The 21,020-nt window shown below is 37.8% G+C and overlaps 1 protein-coding gene across 5 annotated transcripts in view; it reads left to right on the top strand.

Annotated features, from left to right (window-relative positions):
* The window catches only part of tshz1 (teashirt zinc finger homeobox 1), a 195,146-nt gene that overhangs the window by 70,788 nt on the left and 103,338 nt on the right, over positions 1–21,020 (top strand). For all 5 annotated transcript variants that reach the window (XR_004634325.1, XR_004634326.1, XR_004634327.1 and 2 more), the window contains exon 2: positions 10,668–10,744. The gene's annotated coding sequence lies outside the window, so the exon portion shown is untranslated. The remainder of the gene's footprint in view (positions 1–10,667; positions 10,745–21,020) is intronic.

Here is a 21,020-nt window from a genome sequence, read left to right as displayed (position 1 = left end):
TGGACAATGTGGATAAATAGTAAGAATTATGAATACCAACATTTTTTAAAAATGTTTTTATAGAATGCGTCAGAGTAAGGTACAGAGCTGGAATTTTATGAAAAGCTGTTTAGACTTGAAAATGTTGCATTATTTTTTTATATAATTCAGATTATTTGTCAATCATGGTGAGGGGCTGCCGATGAAAATTACCGTTAAGCCAAATCTGGTCCAACACATCACATGATGACATTTGCGTTTAATATTTAGCATTGACCCGCTACAAGTTAAATAAACCAAAGAAAGACAAATGTTAGCAGATACACATATATATTACATTAAATCTGAAACAGTCAGATGAGAAAATCTTCAAATTTATTACAGTGCTCTGACAAATAATAATTTGTTTTCATCATCAATGTAACGTTACAAACTTAACAAATTAAACTGAAACGACACTTAGACACAGTCTGAATTAGGGATGTACATGTTTAGTCCACAACATGATTTAGTGTCATCACCATCGCTAGTCAGCACTAGAATTACCGGCTGGTTCAACTAAATATTGGTATTTTTAGTATTCTAGGCCTGGAATGTCAGCTGGGTTGGGTCTAAGCTGTAGCCCAGCCACCTGCTAATTTAATAATGCTATGAAGCTTTTCTACCCAAATATAAACATGCACAGATTACAGACAGCATATCATAGCCTGGCAGTATTTTGATCCAGGCAATTGAGTTAAACTTAACCTGGATGTTGATCTGCAAGGAGGACTGAAGGCAGGTGGTGCTAGCTAATCTCTGCTAATGGTAGCCACACTCTGCAACCAATTTAACAGCATTCAGCCACAGTCTTTGTCTTACCTTTTTCCGTTAAAATGACTGAGTCTTTTCAGTGCAAAACTAGTTGAGTTGACAAGTTTGCTCTTTACTTTTTAAATCTGTCTGCACACTCTGGATATTTATTTTGCATGCTGTTTTTGCTTCAGTTTATCATGTCTCTATCCCTGGCCTTAGTTTTCTGTTATATATGTTCAGTTTATCTCTCTTATTGATTTTTTTGGTCATCTGTCTTTGAATATGTCGTTGTCTGTGCACATCCATTTGTGTGCGTCTGTATGAGAACTTGGTGTGTGTTGCATATGCTTTGTGCAGGCCATTGTGTGACTCTGTTGGGGGAGGCAGCCCCACACTTGTAACTCATTCTGATTTATGCCCCCTGTCTAAATAAAAACATAAATCACGTTACCTGCCACAGAAGTCACTCTCACAGTGGTCTGGCTCGTCCGGTCCCTGTGCGGGGCCGCGCTTTCGCACCCCAGTGACAGAAACACAATTGATTCCCTCATTGCATCAATTTGTCGCCTAATCTGGTGATATGTTGATAAATTTTACAGCTTTGTCAATTAATTTTCCTGAAAAATGGGCCCGGCTGTGGTGGACACATCAATACTGAGGCAGTTGAAATATCAGTGACAAAATTAAGTGATAAAATTAATTGCCCCCTATCCCGTCTTGTGAAAACATAACTAATGAGGGAGGCAATTATAGTTGCATGTGGCCCCCTTCGGGGAAAGATGGAGGGGGTGTTTGAAAAAAGACTTCTATGGTAATTAGACAAGTGGGAGAAGAGGGATCTTGGGAAAATGGTCAGCTGAAATTGAGGGTGACTTAAGAAATATAGCCGAGTGGTTATATGTTTGTTCCACCCTTCAGTCTGCAAAGCATAGGACAAAAAATATGACGCCTTTTGAACAACAACATAAATCAAATCAAATGCTAGTTACAGTTAATTATTCCTGCACTGTGACAAATGTCTGTGAGACATGCTAGCTTACTGCTAAAACACATCTAATTACAGACAAATATCAGTGTCAGTGTTTGTGGCATAAATTAGCAACATGCTCTCTTGTCATTGTTTGCTTGAGAAGCTTTGTTAGCAGGTGTGTAAATCCCTGTTGTTTCCAGAAGAATGACATGACTGCTGTGCTTTATTATAGCATCAGCAGTGTGTCTGTTATCACTGAGCGAGTCATTTTTTTGACATGCAGTATGAGATGTCACACATTTCTTGAATCAGGAGATGGGCATGTTCTTTGGTTCAAGTTTTGTTTAAGATTTAATGTAGTCCACTGTCCCGATGGGATTGCAAATCACAGTCTCACAGGCTGCTTGGTCAGTGATCAAGGTGTTTAAATCATGTAGAGTATAAATAATGATGTTACTGCAAACATCATAAGCTCAAAATGTCTTACAAAATCTTTCAATGCGTGACAGCCTTTCTGAAGATGGAGTATGGAACAAGAGGAACGGCATACTGTTTATATTTATTGAACACTTTTGTCCATTTTTGAGAAACAATGTTTTCTTTCTTACCCCTTCAGTCGTAAATTGAGTAATGATTGCGATAGATCAATACAAGAATTTCACCAGCCAACAACTATATTCTAGAGATTGATCAGTCATATTTGAAAAATATTACCATGTCTCAATCTCACTCCTTTGGTCTCTCCCTTCATCACACTTTCTTTTCCATGTAGTTAAGGCAGATGGCTGTCTACCAATGAGTCTGGTTCTGCTCAATGTTTTTGACAGATTCAAGCAATATGATATACTGTAAATTTTATCCAATAAAAACAACAGATGCAAATTGTTTTCATTTATATCACAAAAAAACTACACATTCTGACCTGTGCCACAAAATATGAGGTGGTATGCAATATGTCATTACATGCAGTGAAGAAGAATAAGTGCAGATCAAGTTGACATGGGTGTAAAAATGGTGTCGTCGTTATTTCAAGAGGAGGAAAAAGGCCTTAAGTTTCAACACGGCAAATGTTTAAAGTCACATGGTGAATCATTACAACGTCAAAATCTGCCATCAGGAGCAGGTTTTTATCCGTTATTGGGTATCAGCTAAAAAACATCCATACCGTGCCTCCTTACCTTCAGGATAAAAAATATATTTTATTTGGATCTCTGAGAAACTAAATCAAATGTATATTCTTTAAATTTGAACCTAATCCTTGAAAATCCAACATTGTATGCAATTTCTGGTACATTGCATTCTTAGAGGTTTAAAGAATGGTTCACAGCACACCGGGGAAGAATTAAGAGAAAGTTTGTTAGAAAGGAGAGTTCATATTGAAAACACTCTAGTGTCCACAAACAACCCGGAAAGTGACTCTCAAGAGCCAAAATATCATTAATACATTCATTAGTAATAGGTTAAGCTATTGAAAAGTGTTTTGAATACCCTTGATAGGCAACATGGGAGAAGCATTAACGTTTTCTAATCACTACCTCTGGGCTGCTGGTGTTTGCGTCCTTGGTCCAGGGTAATGAGATCCCTCCATCAAACAAATTCTCTATGCGAAGGAACCATTTCCCAAAGGAGTGATCCCAAAGGTGGAGAGGTGATGATCATCTGAACATTTGCTCTGAGGCTACCATATGTGCTAAAATGTCCCAGTCTTATATTTTCATAATATGAAAATCAGATTTTTCCCATATCTGTAAGGCATATAACTCCAGAGGTGAACTTTGTATTGGACATTTGAATCATAAGTAAAGGAGTCTCTAAGTCAACTCACCAGTCTAACCTGCTGAAACTGCATCATGTCAGGCTGTTATCATTAAGGAATGAGTTTCAAAAAGACATTTACTGTTCACAAGTTTTCACCAGGAACAAGATCATCAGCATCATTGATTGAACTAGGGAAAACACTGGATGGGTGGTTGCAGAAGTCAGGACTGCAAGCTGAGCTGCAGCTACCTTAACTCACCAGCTTAGAACAATACTTCCAGCCAGCTAGGTAAAGTTTGCATCCAAAAGGTGAAACTTCAGAATCAAATAAGTTGCTGAAGGAGCCCAGTGTGGGTGTTTGGTGCTGAACTAAAACAAAGATGGAAGAAATAGTCAAATCACTGTGTTTAATAGCTAAATTGAAGGACAGGGGGAAAGATGTTCAAACACTTTCCATCAGTCCGGGTTGGCACAGAAGCAAAAATTTAAGTTTACATTAGCGTTCTGGTGTAGCTTGTTTTATATACTGGTAGGGAAAACAACATAGATATCTTTAGTCAATTTGGGAAGCATGAAACTTTAGATTTTTGGTTATTAGCTTACCATTCACCACCAAAGAAAAGAAGTGGAGATGAGGAAATGTATAGCACAGAAACTAGCAAGGGATGATAAAACACACTAGGAGCTTAGTGAAAGAGACTTCAACCAAATTGAAGAAAACAGACATGAAGCAACCGCAAGCGGCAACACAGTTTGGAAGTGTTACAGGACTGGTTGAGTGAGAAGAAAATGGCAACAGGCTATAAAAGTTAAAGGGTAAAGGGACTCTATACAGGTGCTGCTGTTATTTTCAACATCTGTTAGAAATGCCAATGAAAGAACAGCTATGTTCTGTCTTTACTGTGAACTAAAATATCAACTCAACCTGCAAGAAGGCTAAGAATATCTTTGCTCTTGAAGCACAACCAACTATTGGAATCAAAGGGACTACATTTTTAGCTGTAGAAATAAATATTTTTTAAATCTATGAAACCAAATTTAAAATCAATACTAGGTTTCAACTTGTTTGTAGTTATGAGAATTAGAATCCATCATGGATCATCCTGTCTGAAACTCTATTTCCTATTTTTTCAACCACCTGCTCACTATACATCAGCCCTTACATAGAATTTAGTAGTCTGGAAACTGCTTTTAGCTGTTAATACTTTTACATCCACTGTGTTTCTATTCTGTTTCTTTTATTGTGTGTCATTTGTGAAGTGTCTTTGAGTTTTTTGAAAAGTGCTATATAAATGAAATGTATTATTTATTATCATTTAGAACACGGTTGATGACTCAGTTTCGTAATAGCCCTTGTGGTTATAAACTTGAAGGATCTTGGTGGAGGAAAGAAAGCCTTACCATTATTTTCGAAGAAGTGTACTGAAAATTGTGTGGTTTTGGTTTAACCACCTTGTATTTGGAGGTTTTCCAACTACTTTTTTCATACATTTACCTGTTAAGTGTTGTAAGTTGCTCAGGGGTGTATCGACTTATAGTCTGTGATAAAATATCTGATTTTTTTTTCCGCCAGTGTGTCCATTTTTCTCTGGGTTTCAGTTAAGGTATTGCCCTCTATTAATAAATCTAGCTTAAAGCATGTGAGATGTACATGCAATGTATTAGTAAGTTTTATTTCAACTGACCAATTATGTATCTTACTTAAGCTAAGGTTGGCCTGACTACCTTACATTTTCTTGTTTTTCTGTCCTTTTCTTTGCCTTCAGAGAATGCAGAGAATCTAAAGAGCGGCTGACTGTTATCAGTGCATTGACCGAGTATTAACTCACTGCTCGAGGTGTGCATGTGAAAGGTTCATGTCAAGAGAAAGACACAATCACACTGAGTCAACTCTCCTGAAGGACTAAGCAGAAGCTGCCATTAAGAATAGGTGTCTGTTTTAAATATGAATCAAGCCCTTCTAGTTCAAGTTGTTAACTGAATAATTTAGTAACAGGGCTGCATTACCGACTTGATGCAAATGTGATACGAGTGGAAATCAGGATGTGTGACTGAGATGATAATTGATATGATAATGGAGTGAGGAAAAGATGGAACAATAGAAACAAATAATAATGAAAAGCTAAATAAATGATGGGGGTAAAACTGTTAGTGCAGCTGAACTGACACGCTAGAGCAGCTTCACCGAGGCAGCAGGGGCTGGAGGGGGCAGACAGGAAGTAAAGCGGTGCAGATCTCAGACGCTCGAGATAATAAGAGTCCTAGTGTAGTTACCCACAAGTCGTGCAAATGAGAGAATATGTCGAAATGTGCTCTCTTGTTGTAGGGCATCAGCTCTAAAAGGGGCTGAAACAGCTGCCCTCTTACCCTCAGCATCCTTAACATCACCAACTTTTTGATTTGCGTGCGATTAGGGTTCACAATGGAGGCCAGTATCATTAATGAGATCAAAAACTTCACAGCTGATGTGGCCCTCAACTCTGCCACAGATAGCAGCTCCTCTTTCACTCCCTTTTTTTCTCCTCTTTGCTTCAGCACGGGAATAAAGGGATGAAAAAGACGATGGTGTGTGTGTGTGTGTGTGTCTGTGTGTGCACTGCATAAAAACTGCTCAAGTGCAGAGAGCAACCCCATCTGGAAGACATCGGACCTAAATGAAGTTGTACAAAACCATTCCATTGATAATAAAGCTAATTTTTATGGCTCTGACAAGTATGTAATTATGTGCAGTGGTGCTTTTCAGATTTTATCACAGTCAATAAACTACGGTGCTAATTTCATTCCTGTTTTGACATATTTACATGGAAATATTCGATTTGGGGGAATTAGAGGCCTTGAAAGGCGCTGATAGATGGCTTTTAATGATCTGTGACCCCCGGCCTGTGGGCTCATCTGTTTGTCGGCCCATCGATCTCGCGGGAGATGTGCTTGGTGTTCTGATCTCTTTAGACGAAGTGCCATGCAGACAGTGCCGGCCAGTAAGCCCCTGAACCCTTTTCCTGTTTGGCTGATTTGTCAAGCCCGCTGATCTGGAAAGATTAATAGGAAATAGATGTTTAAGTGCTACTTTTGATCTGTTATTTATGCATCATAGATATCATCGACGCACATTTTTTACTGACCGGCCAGACAGCTGAGGATACTTTGATATTCAGAGCACATAAAAGTCCACTGCTATGCATTTTCCCAAACTTTGTCCTCACACACACATTCTGAGGTCATGGTTCAGTCGACCCATCCTCAGCCTAGTGGTGCAGATAAAGTACAGCTGGCCTCACTGTCCAGGCTCATCCTGTGGAGCGAACGCCACAGGGGTCACCTGTGATGACAAGGTCCACTTATGGGAGGTGGGAATTGGTGTCAAAAGTGGGAACTGCTGCCCCATCCTCTTGCAGTGAACAAAGCACGTACGATGTCTCACAGGAGGGGAGCCGGTGTCATAAAAAGTCCATCAAAAGCACCAGTAATTACCCAGGAAATTGACAGTGAAATTGAAAAAGTTTGTGGCCTCAAAAACAGCCCATCACCACCTCCTCCCACCCTGAGGTTCTTGTTGTGTGACAGCAGCACTTTGCGGTGGTGATGAAAGTGCGGTGCTAGACAACTGAATGAACAAATAATGGGCTTAAGACAGTGTTTGCTACAATAACTTTCATTTTCAACAAAAACACTGGGTAACACCCAGTTTTCTGGCATCTTGTTTAACATAAAGTTGTCAGGGGCCAAGGGAGGGCTGGCTGACGGGGTCTAACCTATCTGGACCAATAATTGGATTCTTTGTTTTGTTGGTGTTTAGTTTGAGAAAATTTGCTGACATTAAGATCTGCAAAACAAATAGTTATGTTTTAGAGGTTGTGAGTTGCGTTAGATTTTATTGGGAGATGTAGTTGTGTGTCATCAGCATAGAGGTGAAATGAAATGTTGTGTCTTTGTATAATGCGTATTCTTATTCACAAACATACATGTTGATGACTGGATAAAGAGAACAGTTATAAACTATCATGGGCCAATAATTTCAGCCAGTAGATACATCTGTACGGCTCCTGTATCAACAACTAATTTATTTGTTTGTTCAAAAGAAGCACCTTATCAGTCGTCCAACATTGTGTATGAAAATGTATTTCACTTTTAAAGTAGTCTCCTAAGTTAGGAGCCTTTGAAACTTCATAATCGGTGTTGTCATTTACACCTTGGCCTGTTGTGATATTGAGTCCCATATATGATATAGCATATTTTCTTTCATTATTCAGAAATCCATGCAAAAAATGTTCTACTATATTCCACCAACTACATGAACATAGCTTTCCAACCAAAACCAGAAAGCCAACAATTAACACTTGTGCTGTGAAAGTCTGCACTGGTTTCACTTCTTTTGATACAAGAAACACATTTTACAAGTAGTTCTTTTCAAATCAAAATTAAACAATGTTAAACTAGATATTGTCGATGTAAACCTAAATATTTCAGTTCTATAGGTGAATACTGGCTTGCATTTTTTGCTTAATATTTTTTTATTTTCATTTTCACACTGTTAATGTAATTTATCTTAAGGTGTATGAAGGTATATTTTCTCAAGGGCTCACAAGGCTTCAAGCATTTGACCCAGACCTGATAAAGACGAGTAGGACACATAAGTACATTATCATGCAGCTTGTCAATAGTAATGAAACTGTGACATGCTCAAGAACGGCCATGCGCGAGGAGCCTGTATTGTTCCTCTGATTTTAACGCCAATCTCCATAATCAAGATGAAACCACACACTGTCCAAGCTGGCAGAATCCAGGCGCTCGCCGATGAGTGATTGATTGAATATGAAATAATGAGGGTTTTCTGGTGCTCTACTGGTCATCTAAAATTCTGAATACAAATCAAATGGAAATTTTATGCAATGAGATGTATTAATGGGATTCTGGCAGCGTTTTAAGCTCCTAATGTACAGCAATAAGCAGCATAGGTTGTCTCAGAGAGATGAACAGTTGTTGCTGTTGATAGGCCATTTTGGTGCATTACTGTCAAAATAATGCATGTCTCTCTGCATATATTCAAAGGCGGGAGTCAGCTTAACTTAGACAATTACAAGACGGCTGCTTTTTGTGTGCACGGATTTCCATTTTAAACAAATAAATAATGCTTATTGACTGTGCCATTACAATAAAGTTATTGCTTAAAGTTGAGGCTTTTACAATGTTGACTTGATCTACAATTTAGTTAATCAGCATTCTATATTAATAACAATGTCACTGTAAAATACTTTATTTTCATTTTCAAACCCTCCAATAAATATGCAGGGAAAATATTCAATCAGTTATTTGAGTTTGCTTTGTATCTCTTATAACTGGATCTGTTGGAATAACAATAAATACATGTACCTGAATTCAACAGTAACTCACTGCATTGTCATCATTAATACATTCCAGATATGTTTATTTTCTATTGTTAAATCAACCACTATCATTGATATGAAGGGAAACTGAGGCCAGTAAGGTCAGGGCGTAACCCTGCCTGGTTACTTGCATTGATGCTAAGTGATATTTACAGACTGTGGCCAGCAAAATTGCATATTAGAAGCCCAATTAACATTTTTGTTGCCTGGGGCATTGTGGAGTGGTTAGCATCTGGAAGCTGAAGCCACTGTCAGGTTCTCATACTACAAGTGTGGTGTTGAACCCATCCAGCAATACAAATTTATAGTAGATGGAAAGGACAAACCCCTCATCATGTGATTAGCGTCCCCGTTAATCTGTCTGCATCCATTTAGGTCTCATTTAAATATCTGAGCAATTAGATTTACTTCCACGGAATAACAGTGTGTCATGTGCACCAGTTCCCCTCTTTCAGAGGCGTGGCCATTGTGCATTGTAGAACAACTAGATCATTCTTGCATAGGTCTGTCAGATGGGCATACAGCAAAGCAACCAAGACACAGGCAGATGTTTTTTTATTAAATAAAGCACAAAGCTTAATTTCTAATATGTAGAACAAAAAAAGTGTTTCCATCCTGTTAACTAATAAAGGAAAAAAAAAAATCATCATGCATCATGGAATGTATAATGCTACCACGTGTAGGTGTACGCTCTGTGTAAGGCATCAAACATTGCAATACTTTCAATGCACTTCTCCACAAAACATTGTTGTTTGTTTTCCAAAAATCTTTTGTCGCGCTGTTTAATTTTTAATGCAAATACATACACATGCATTATGAATCAGGAGAACTAGATGCACTGCAACATACAGATTATGTCAGTTGAAAGCACAGACTAAATGCAGAAGCTCAGTGACGTATGAACCATAAAAGAAAAGCATTCTCTTACTGATTGTAAAGATAGGAACGTATTGTGCTGTTTATTGCGTTGATTATTTTACACAATACACTACTTCTTAAGCACTCTTAACGGGAAATTCTGTAAAATTCTGAATATTCTTATATTATACCTGCTGCATGAAAAACCAAACAGCTACAGAATCAGTGTGAAATTCTGGGATTTTAACTTTGCAGTGTACTTTTCCTTCACTGACACAGATAAAAGTATTATTTATTAAACTTTGAGAGCCAGTTATGAAATAAAATATGAGGGACAAACTTTCCCAATTAAAATCAACCGCAATGATGTTTTCAACTTATGATTGTAATTATTTGTCACAAAGTTTTTGATAAGAGTAAAAAAAAAAGACACTGGTACAGGCAGTGTATTTACTAATAACTGACTGAATTGATCTGAACCTAACAATGTAGTCCAATTAATGCACAAGCTGGGCACAGTTCCCATTTCAGAAATGCAATTCAGACCATAATTATTGGAAATAAAAAAAGTTCTTTGTTTGGCAGATATATACTTTTTTTCCTTGTTCTTTATGCCTTCTGTTGTATTGTAGTTGTCTATTATGTTTGAATGTATGACAGCTCATTGTTTGTTGGAAACTTTACAAACTGTGCTGTTGCCTGCATTGGTCACTACACTCTTGAAAATACTTTCTAAACTCAACAAGCAGAAAAGTCCTCACATTAGAAATAATCCAGATCAGGTCAATCAGATTCTAATCTGTCTTTTCTGCTGGTTATGAATTGATCTTAATTTAATACTTGCATATTGTATGTCCAACAAAAGCAAACCGAACCATCAGCTATAAAATTGACTACATTTTTCTGTATTTTTATTCTCATAGTGCTGTCACCAGATTCCATTCTGATGGAGCGAGCTGCAGGACGCTGACCGAAAGAGCCCTGGTTTGAATAATCTCTTGTAAGTTTCAGTTTGTACTTTGTATGAAAGTTATAAGTTTCTTTGAAAATCTCAAGTGTCAACCTTTTTTTTTAGGCCTATCGATTATATCAAGTTAGGTCTGTCTTACTAATGCTCTCTACGCTAACCTGTACGTTATACTTAATTTAATTTTGAACATCATACAGCAGCATAGTTTTCCATAGTACAAAACCGCATTCAACTCAAATTTTAGTGTGGACTAAGCACTCTAACTTTTCATTTTCAAGTTATTTAATACGTTTTGATTAAATGGAAGAATCAAATGAAAAAATCTGAATGAGTTGTTATAGTAAAAGAAAGATTAACAAGACAGATACTGCCTTAACCCAGGTGTGATTGTGTCCTGTCAAGATAGCACTTAAATGTCCTGGTGAGAAGCAAATGATTTCTGATGGCCATCCAGGCTCCCTCCTCTTTGAAAAGCCCAGATCAAATAGGCTCACTCTGTCAGTGGCTGAGCGGGAGTGCTTCCCATATGAACAAGCGATTGATTGACAGGTACACATAGGCTTGCTTTTCTAATTTCCGTGCCTCGCTTCGAATTAAACCTCCACCTGGGAAAAAGGAAAGGCTATCCGGCATCGAGCAAACCCAAACGATAGGAAATGGAAATTTTTGATGAGCAAAAGACGAGGGATTTTCATTTGATTGGTTATCCCAATAGTGCTGAGGGTTGACACTTTTTTGAAGCAGATAAAATAGTGATGACAATTGTCTTTTTAGGGATTTTGTCAGTATTAGTTGAACTGATAAAAATACATATGGTTTGGAATGAGGTAAGTGCCATTTTGTACCACTATGATCTTACAAATACATATCAAAAAGTAAAAGAGGAACAGAGCTAAAATTGATAAAAGTTTTTAAGTCAGAAAAATACTACAGCAATATTATAAAGACAATATTTTCAAAGAAAAAAATAACAGCAATTTCTGTTTAAAATACAGAGTATGATATTTTGGTTGCACTTTATTGTATTAATTTGAACACATAAGCTAAAGAACAAAATACATGCACACGTGCAAACTTTTAAATCCCACACATTCTTCAGAGAATAAATATCAGGCATTGCTTTTCTATTCTGCACCTCATCAACTCCCTTTCTCTAAACATACATTCCCTTAAACAGCAGTTTGCTGTGTGGGCCCCTGTATGTGTGACAAGACTGAACGGCCACCAGAGAGTAATAGTAAATGTGCTGCTGCTTTTATTGTGTGTTTTTTATGAGACAACATACATTAAACCCGCTGTAGCTGCAGTAAATAAAGCGTGCTGTAAAACTGTGTTTGTGAAAGAGCTTGTAAACATAAACAGCAGCAATGAGGTCAACATCAGAGTAATTGTAATGCTGTATAAGCAATGAAATACAACTTAATGCTGCAGGACAAAAAGGCTTTGTGGTGTACCTGAAGAGGCCGTAAACCTACCGTGGATGAATGATAGACACATGTGGTGACTGTAAAACAATGGAAAACACAAGTTTAACCTTGATAAGTCCAGATATGTATTTTCTTATTATGTAATGTTAAATATCAAACTCAGCGTATTGTGTTATTTTAAGTCAAATGGAGTAGGTAAATGATGAGCCTAGTTATGTTGGTATTACATCCCTGGACAATGCAGTCTCCCAGTTCATGTACATTATGCCACCTTCATGTGGTGGCCATTTTACTCTGATGTAAAGCTCAGGGCAGGATGCTCTAACACTGTTATAGTGTTGTAGCTTCTGGAGGTTGCATATCCTATAAATCTTAGGAATGTGACAAATTGTGTTAATTATGCCCATTCTTACTGGATCCATCGAGGAGAAAATGGATAGTGAAAATCCAGAGGGATGTCAAGCCATACTTCAAGGTAAACCATAATTGTATTTATTAGCTACCCTTAGTCATACGCCAATACTATTTTTAAGCCAGTTACTCAAGTAGAAAACAATCAGCTTGGAAATGATGTCTTTTGTATTTTTAACTTAGCCTAACAGCAAGTTTAAACAAAGATGTTTGCTAGTCAGTGGGATAATGCTACTGCTAGCTGTTGTATAACAGTAGCTAGACCAGAGATGACTGTCTTGGCGAAACATTAGCTATGCTACAGGCTTGTTTCCATAATGTTTCATACAAGCAAAGAGTTTAAAAATATTACAACTAAATAAAAAAAAATCTCTTGACTGTAATCTAGAGGTCTTGCAGATGTTTCCTGTATTAATGAACTTACGGTTACAGGGTTGAATCGCATCAAGTACAACGGGAATTAGCTAGAAAGCTACTCTTAATGTATTTTTAACGAATTTTTGATATTTAATATATCACTATCAAACCCAAATGTTTGCTAGTCAGCGATGTAATGCTATTGTTAGCAGCTAATGTTTTCAAACAGTAAAGGTAGCTATATTAGCTTAACAGTGGCAAAGCTATAGCTGCATATAGCTTAGCTTGTGACTTGTTATGTTTTGGTACTGTACAAGGGAAGTGTATGAAAATGTTAATTAAAAAAAGGATATTTTCTAGGATCCTTGAAGCTTTCCAGAGTGGGGAGTTGAGCATCAATGACCTATGGTGATATGGTTGAACTGTTTCAGGTATGATGGGCAGAAGCTTTTATGTCTCATGCCAGTGTCTCAGAATGTCAACACGGGCTGATTTGTCTGATAATGTTTCTACACTTATGGCTTGAAAACATGTACCAGTGACCTTACATTGCAATGTCAAAAGTATTTTTTGCTAAATGTGCATCAACATTTTTAAAAAGCAAAACTTTTAGTAAAAACTCCCTAACTTATCAAGAAGTTACCCAAAAGTCAGCCCTCAGCAAAAGAAAACATGTCATGATTTAGAGCTAATGCTAATTGCATTTTATTGATTAATGTTTTAAAGCTAAAATCCACTCAGCCGTTTGAAACAGCCCTCAAAAAAAGTTACACTTTTGAGATCAAGGAACTCAAACATTTTGATTTGCAGCAACTTACTTCAATGAATTTACTGAGACAGAAATGACAGCCAACTTTGAGATTCCTTTTACTGATCACGTTTCATTATGTTTGGCAAAAAGGGTCTAAGCCATTACCACGAGTAATATCATAAGTTATGAATGAGGCAAACGGCAAATGGCATAACACATCAACACTCGGGGCATCAGAGCTCATTTGGAGCTGTTTGAGTGTCACTTCGCACTACATCGGCTGAGACAGCGGCAGACCGAGAGCAAAATGAGCTTGACGTACACTTCTTTTCCTACAACATGACTTCATTTCATAATGTGACGCCAACCTCGCTGCAACCAAATTCATGTTAAGCTGTACCAGCCGATCCGACTTCACCCCTCTGCTCCATCGCACACAAACACACGCACATGCACACACACACTTTCTCGGATAATCAGCGGAAAAGTTGACTCGGCCCCATCAGCATCAGATGTTTTGTGTCTTTCAAGCATGTTTTAAGGATTAGCACATAAAAGGAAGTAAAGGGCTGCAGTCTGTCATGAGTACTGTAGGGGGATTTGGAGATCATTATGTGAACCGCGCACTAACATGAGGCTTTAGGGGAGAAAGCTGGGCCCCCCTGCCAGGGAACTTTAGTCAAGGGTCTGAAAAAGTTTTGTTATTTGATGTTTTACATTTTGTCATTAGCAGCCGTCTTTTATGATTAACGCATTGGCCCTTTGGTTCACCCCTTCCTGCTTGCTTCATTTAACTCTTAGACTCTTTCCTTATATTGCTGCATATCACTTTTGAGTTCCTACAGCCAAAGACAGCTCAGTCCACATTTACCAATAAGAAAAAACATATTCCCCAAATGACTGAATATCCACTGTAGTACACCAAACAGCTTTTTTTTCTTCTTTGAGTGAATCTGAGAGAAAAGTGGAGTAGAATGGGACAGAACAGTGCTGTCACAACATATTCCAATATTTGACTTGTGTACACATCTAAAAAAGACAACTTGTTTACCAAACCGCTCACAGGATCATTTATTGATTTGAGGTGAAACCTTAGAAGCGCTGATCAAGATGAAAGAAAACATCCAGCCTGATGATGAGACGACTAGTCCTCAACATCTGAGAGGGGGTTTGGAAGATATTTGGCTTCCATTCATCGATGTGAAAGATTCAGGAAAAGCGTGTTTTTAGCAGTTTAAGTACAGGTAGATAGTTCAAAGAGTGCCTCAGTAAGTCAGAGTCAAGTGAGTTTTAATAAATATGCATGCCCCCATTTACTCTGTAGTTTATTTCCTCCCTTTTCTCAGTTAAACAATAGCACCCACTTTCATGAGAGAACTACAAACATTTTTTTTTAAAATCTTTTTCACCGAAATGTGATTCAAAAATTACCTTGTAAGTTAATTTGTGTAAAGGATCTCTCATGAAACAACAACTAAAGATGGTCCCAATAAAAAAAAAATTCTCTCTGCTGATGATATTGAAAAATCAGCATTGTCACACTCAGTCACAAACGGACACAAATGCACACAAACCACTTCAAGAAATGGACCTGGGGCACTGGTGACCTAGTGGTCTAAGTGCCCCACATACAGAGGCTACAGTCCTCGTTGCAGGGGTCGCCGATTTGATTCCCGGCCGGTCGACCATTTCCTGCATGTCTTCCCCCGCTCTTGACTCCCCACATTTCCTGTCTCTCTTCAGCTATCCTATCAAATAAAGGCAAAAAGGCAAAAAATATAACTTAAAAAAAAAAAAAGAGATGGACCTGATTGAGGTGAATGCTGTTGGATTACACAACAGGACAGCATATTTAAAATGCAAGAGAAATACAAATAGGTTTGGCTGATGGCGTTGGCAGACTTTAAAGGAACACCTACAAGCTTTATAGAAAGCAGGCAGCTAAAACTCCCAATCTAATTAAAAGTGTAAGAAAGCCACTCAAATTATAGTGCACTGAAAGCAACCCCTAAAAAAGGAAGTAGCTTTCTCACACCTCTGTAAGGTGAAAAAAGTGAGAAGATGTAACGTTTATGTCAAGAACAAATCTTCTCTCTCTGACTTAAACTTTATTCTTTTCACATAAATGAAAAGTGCTCATGCTTCAAACCTTAACTTGTTAGACAGCTAGTTTTGAAGAAAGAGATGAAGCATGAATTGCATTTATTAAACCTGCATATTACTTAAATTCAGACGTTGATACAGAAACGAGAAGACTAATTGCTTTTCTTTATAAAGACTCATGATCTGAGGCAGACATTTCTTGCTGTCTGCTTGGCGTGGAGTCACCTGCAAAGCTCACCAATCACTATGACTGACAGTTCTCAAGTTGAAGAGTCTAATTTCTGTCTGTGTTTGATTGGTTTGTCAGCTTTTATCTGGGGACCCTATTTGGTGCATTTTCTTACCCTGAAAGGACATGTCTGTCAAGATGACTGACAGGCCTCAGGCCCTGTGTGGAAAAGCAATGATTCCCTGAAGCTCTCTCTGCAGCTGTCCTCTGGAAAAGTGTAAATCAAACCCTGTTATCCAAAAAATGATGAGCAGTTCATTGTCAAAAGGCAGGAAGTGGTTTTTGAAAGGAAAATATGAAGTTTGTACTTTCAGTTGGCTCAATAAATACTGTAGATCAAATTTTCAGAGCTTAACAATAAATCACTTTAGACTGTGGTTTTAATCTTTAAATTCTGTTTTCTACATAGCTACAACAGTTTTTCTTTTTACCACAAAGCACTGGGGACCATAAATGTCTGGTCAAAGTTTCTTGTTAATCCATACTTTTGTTGTTGAGTAATTTCAGTCTGAGCCAAAGTGGTAAACTAACTAACAGCACCGCAACAGCTGATACGCCAGAAGAGACTTCTAAAAGTTAACTGACAATATAGTAAAAACTAGTCTTCTGTTATGACAGGAAAAACAAATCCATGTGTACAAACTTTCAGCCAAATATCTTCTAGCTCTTTGAGCCAGTAGTCTGATTATGAGTTTGGTAACTGTACGGTGTTGAGTCTCAAAATGTCTCCTTGTCTGTGTAAAATGCTTTGTTTTCAATCACTACCAAAAAACGACTTTATTTCTTTATGTTGTGTTTGATGTAATCCTGAAGGTCACACCACTTTCTACTGTATGCTTTAAATGTATTACGTCTTCATTAGTTATTGTCACAACGAGCTGAAAACATGGATCCAGTGCCCTTCCTTGTATCGCCCCTTCTGTCTATTCAGTGTTGTTCCAAGCTCAGCAAAGCTGTTCATTAGTGATCTAGTAGGATCATTAACATAGTGACACTATTGGACCTTGCCGTTAACATAGAGCGCCCAAGGTGAACTGGTACGCAGCGTTCGATTTCAATTAATATGTTGCTCAACTTGGATTTGGGGATGGAATTGGTGCGTGCATCAGAGAATGAATTTACTGGGACACCTTGAGACAGATGAGGCTGTCAATGAATTGGATTCCTTTTGTGTTCTTGGCAAACGTGGCTCCCTAAGCAGAGCATGTCACTTTTTGTGCAACTTTTGAACCATACCTTACAGTCTTGCACACACTGCATATTGACAGTGAGTTCCAGTTTGCATTCTTAATTTGTGTTAAGATTACAAAGGGGTTTACTGATTATAGATGTTTTAAAAGGGGGGGGGGGGGCTGCTGTAGGCTCGAGGCACTCAATCACTCTCACCTCCCACCTGATATATATATATATATATAAACTGGTCTTTGGTAGTCCTACTACAAAAGTTTAAAGACTCATTTTAAACATTTGAAGTTTAAAAGAGTTCTATTCCACATTTGACAAACCAACTAAAGAGATGTCAGTTAAGCCACCTCTGGAAGCGGTCAATGATTTCCAGTTTAAATATCAAAAGCAGTGACTGCTAGTCTTTGCCCGAGGCTAGCAGCTCCAGGCTGGTTTGGCTGTGAATATAAAAGGCACACAAATTTCAAACCAAACTGTCTGTGAGCAGATTGATTTATGGGTAGTGTAAGCTAAATTTTCAACTGAATGTGATCTATTTCTACCGCCCAGCATTGTCCAACAAAGTTGTTTCATTGAATGTCAAATAAATGAACATGGATCAGGTTCTGAAGCTGAGTGTAAGTCAATCAAATATTTTTTAAAAATGAAGGTGTAAGCTTGACATACTTTATTTGCAAATGTGGGGTCTGTCTTGATAACAAGTTCTGCATAGTATGGTTACAATTTCCAAGCAACAACACAGTTTAGACAGCTTTAAACACAACGATACAGTCTAGAGTTAAGATTATTTTATAGACTGGAACACAGCTGAACAGAATTACATCTTGAAATGTTCAGATTTCTGTTCTTTAATGAGATAATTCATTGGGAAACAATTGATTTTGCACAAATAGCAAACTGAAATACTGAGATAGATATCAGTATTATACAGTTTCAGTGAGCTTGCATTATTACTTTTCCACTGTTCATCGACTGGCATCATAGATGTAACAGGCTCTGACCTCAGTATTTTATCCCAGCCAGAGTGAGTGATTTATAATTTCTGCTAAAAAGATAAGGATTTGAACACATCACCATGCACATGTCTTGGTTGCTGTGTTTGTGAATGAATATGTCTCACATTGGTATTCAAATCCTTGTGTGAAACTGTTTCCAAACAAAAAAAAAAAGACAACTGTCCATGAGCTGCTTGTTGTAAACCTGTGCATCTTGTGCGGCAGTGCGGTCTTATCAGCTTGAGTGTGTATGTGTGTGTCTTCTAAAGCAGCAGGAGAGGACGTTCTTTCCGTGTGACCCGCAGATCCTCAGGGTTTTATCTCCGCCGGTGTTCCACATTATTGATAGCTGCAGTGATATTGACAGGCGATGTGCTGGTAGGAAAGGGAAAATAGGAGTTTGATATGACATATTGTGCTTCTCAGCAGGTCCCATAAATAACTCTGACACATTTTTGTATGCATGGGAAGGCCTCTGATTCAGCCTCCCATAAAAAATAAACTTCTATTATGGAATGTATTTGTCAAGTGGTGCTGTGATGGATGGACTCGTGTTTAGCCCTTGGCAGGTGGATGGGACCCGCCACAGCAAGCAGAAGCAAAGGCTTGTGGGGAGGATTTTCTAAGCAACTGTGGGTGGGAGGTGTATGTGTGTGGGGGGAGGGGGGCGTCAGTGCAATTATTCAACATGAAAGGGGATCATTTCAGCACCTGCTTTCTCTTTCCCATCATGCAGTATAGCGACAGGAAATTTTCTCCTAGTACAGCAGCGCTGGAGTAGATGAAAGAGTGAAGGGATTTGAAACCAAATCCAGCAATGTGAGAATACAGTTACCAAAACTGATAATAAAATCAAATCTAATATTCAGAGATGTTTGCTCAGTATTTTATTTTATACAAAATCCCCAAAATGCTCCAAATATTTATTATAGAAGGAAAAATGATACAATTGGGAAATATTTTTGGTGATACTTGGGTGTTAATTAATCCCTACAGTCAGCATAGCTTTCATCAAATCATCACTATTTCACTTGTAATAGATATTTAACAATCTGTTATTTCCTTCAAACACACAACTTTCAATCCTATAGTATACTTGTTGCAGTCACAGTGTATACACTTCATGTGTCCTTTACATACACATTGCATTGTTGTTCTTTTGTTGTCTTCTTGAGACAGTGAAAGCAGAACAACATCCCTCACGCCCCCTTAAGCCATTCTTGCTTAGCGTCATTGATTCATTTTTCTGCCTCAGGGCCTCACGGGGCATGTTGATTTCTCATTTCATGACTTGAAATGTCTTGCATGGTTGTAAAAGATGTCTTGACACACATAGAAAAAACATGCACAGTGGCACTGAAAAAGCAGATGCAGTAAAGAACCTAAATCTGCATATACTTGACCTGGTAGATTTTTAAGTGTTGGTTGATGTTGTGAAGAGTTTTATTATAGGTTTCTGTGAAAGTGAAGAGCTATAGACTTTTGGAAAGCACAGCTCAGCTTGTTCGAGGCAACTTAATCATGCTTTAGCTGATTATAAAGTAGACTGAAATTAATAATGGTGCCTTGTGACCTAAAAAACACAAAATGGACTGCATGAAAACGCATTTTATTTTATGTAGCTATTGTTATTGCCTGTAAACACTCCTGCAGGGTGGGTGTCAGAGCAAAGTGTCATGCCAAAACAGCTCTCTTTTACATTTTCCACATATATATTTTAGTTCACCTGTGACTTCTGCAAGGTTTCTTCAGCTACAGTGTCACAAGTTGTGACATTTACCCTGCATGTTTAATGGTGTGCCAACTGAAAAGCCCAGAGAAGAAGAAAAGCTGAATGACGACAGAAATATCAACATAAATATCCCTACAGAAGTTACAGTCACCTTGTTTAGTGTAACCTTACCTTGAATGATAATGTTCAGATTAGTGTCAATTAAAACAAATAAGAAAGCTAATGTATTAACTTTAATGTTTAATTTAATGTTAATCAGAGGGAGAATTGTTTTTAATTGTAGCAAATAAATAAATTCATTTTAAATCAATAAAAGCATCTTTAAATTAGCATTTTATGTCAACTTGTTTGTAGCTTTAGTTGGCAGGTATTAAACATGATTAAGTGGGATAAAGTATAGTCAGGATCCCTCTGCCTAATGAATAGGCAGGATCCCTCTTCTTCATCTAAGGGTCCCGCTCACCTTGTTGGGATTCCAATCCAAATGACCACCTGTTCATTATTGCGACACCTGAAAACCCCCAAAACAAGCTCCGCTTTCAGAGACTACACTGTTGTCAGACTATTGCTGATGAGTTTCAAGATGTTAAGAAGAAGTTAAAGGTTCTGGTTCTACTTTTTGAGTCTACCACATTAAGTTTCTATTGTGATACAACAAAGTGATTCGAAATGATAAGGAATTAGTTTAATCTGATAGTTTTGAAAATATCACAATCTGGTCCATAGTAGTGGACCAAAAGACTCTGACATTCCTAAAATGTGTTCACTTAAATAATTACAAGTGGATAGTTTTATAATGAATGGTTATTGTGTAATGTATTTAAAAGCTCCAGAGGTCACATATGGTGAATACTGATGGGTCATGTTAAAAAACTGCTTATAATACCCCTATATACATGCACGCTCATAGCCAGGCTCAGTATGAAGTCCAGAGGTCCAGTAATAGACTGTTTTATTGTCTGAGGGTTGTTGACATTTAACACCAGGGCTAATGTACACGATGAAAAACTATCCTTTGAACACTCTTCTCACATAAAGGGCTCACCGCTATTACCTCTACTTACATGCATAGCAATCAGATGGTATAAAAATCTGCCAAATCCGTGCACTGGGACT

The sequence above is a fragment of the Notolabrus celidotus genome, chromosome 16 (genome assembly GCF_009762535.1).
Source record: "Notolabrus celidotus isolate fNotCel1 chromosome 16, fNotCel1.pri, whole genome shotgun sequence".
Lineage (NCBI taxonomy): Eukaryota > Metazoa > Chordata > Actinopteri > Labriformes > Labridae > Notolabrus > Notolabrus celidotus.
Note: the sequence above shows the minus strand (reverse complement) of the source record. Positions and strands in the feature narration are given on the sequence as shown.